This window comes from Camelina sativa, unplaced genomic scaffold, assembly GCF_000633955.1.
Source record: "Camelina sativa cultivar DH55 unplaced genomic scaffold, Cs unpScaffold02277, whole genome shotgun sequence".
Classification (NCBI taxonomy): Eukaryota; Viridiplantae; Streptophyta; class Magnoliopsida; order Brassicales; family Brassicaceae; genus Camelina; species Camelina sativa.
The window spans coordinates 1-1,490 of record NW_010923391.1 but is presented as its reverse complement, the minus strand read 5'-3'; the positions used below and the strand labels follow the sequence as shown (position 1 = coordinate 1,490).

The following is a 1,490-nucleotide window of genomic DNA, read 5'->3' as shown; positions in this document are numbered from 1 at the left end:
AACACACTGCCAAATTCCGGTTTTGGTGGGTTTTCTTTTGATGGGAACCAACCCTCAGCTGGAAAACTTGGAGACTCAAGCCCAAAGAGGTCACCAGATTCTTCTTCACAACTTGATAGGCGTGAGGAAGCAGGGGAGAATCAGACGGAAGCAGCAGGAAAGTCAGAGACGAAGAAGGGAAAGAGGAAATTAACTGGTCAAAAATGTCAGGACTGCACAGCAAAAAGAAAGAAGATAACTGTTATCAGTAGTAAAATATTGTATGTACTCTGATTTTGTTCCTGCTGTATAAACCAATAGAGTGTGGGTTCCAGTTAACTAAAACTACTTAGTTGTGTAATGTAATTAAATTTTCTTTAACACTAGCCATATTCTCTCATAACCAATCTTTAAGTTTGCTATTCATTTATTAGCTTCATTGCTAAATCTGCTTTCCCCACTTTCCTCAAACCATTGATCATCATTGTCCAAGGCAAATGGTACAAGACAAAAGGAACAAAAGAGTTTAGAAAGTGTAATGAAAAACCTTAGTGAGATGAGGGACTACGTAATTTGGAAATTTATCTGGCTGTACAACGTATCCTCCTGCATAACACCATGTCACAAAAACTTAGAGAAAGATAAAACGAACTCTAGAAAACAGATGCAAAAAATGTATATCATACTATTATTGGTCAAGATACCATATTCTTTAGGTGGAAAGCTAACAACTTAAACGCAATCATGACAATTATATTTATCTAGAAAGATTGAGCTCCGACCAGTTCAAGCTACACCATGTCACAAAAATTAGAGAAATGTAAAATCAAGTATAGAAACAAATGCAAATGATGATCAATAATTTGCCAAAATGGAGTTAAAGCTGTTAGCTTTCCACCTAAAGAACTAGGCTGCTAGTATCTAAAGCCAGCCATGTCAAAATCCTGATAACAACTGGAGCATGAAAACCAAGTGTTTAAGTTACACAGTGAGACCTCTACAAAACCAGAGATACAAAAGTTGAAACCTTTTCTCCTAAATAAATAATAATCTAGTATCTAAAGCTAGATTCCTGAAACTTGGATGACAACAGATTTGACTAAAGTTGCATATATGATATATATCTAAGGATTCAAAAACAACTTGGTGATTAACACCAAGTAAACAACATTCAATTATCAATTGTGTTAAAGCTGTTGGCTTTTCCACCTAAACTAACTATTGGATAGAAATGAGTTGAGTCTCAACTGGAGCATGAAAGCCAAATAATCAAGGTTACACAGTGAGAGAGAGCTCTACAAAACCAGAGATACAAGACAAAGTTGGAACCTTTTCTGGTGTGGAAACCATGTAGCAGGGGAGAGAAGAAGCTCTCTTTCTTCTGAATGATCTTCCAATCCCCACCCATTAACAACCCTTCTATCGTCGTCATCCTCCTCCTCCTCCAAATTTCTCAATCTAACCGATGGAATTAGTCAAAAATAACAGATATGTATCAAATCATGAGAAAA

At 36.3% G+C, this 1,490-nt stretch overlaps 1 long non-coding RNA gene across 1 annotated transcript; it reads right to left on the bottom strand.

The window, feature by feature from the left end:
• Positions 1-8: 8 nt before the first annotated feature.
• On the bottom strand, positions 9-1,480 carry LOC104774289. Its single transcript, XR_765300.1, has 3 exons — positions 1,309-1,480; positions 527-585; positions 9-212 (listed from the first exon to the last, which is right to left on the bottom strand). It is a non-coding gene; the product is annotated as an uncharacterized LOC104774289 (long non-coding RNA).
• Positions 1,481-1,490: the final 10 nt, after the last annotated feature.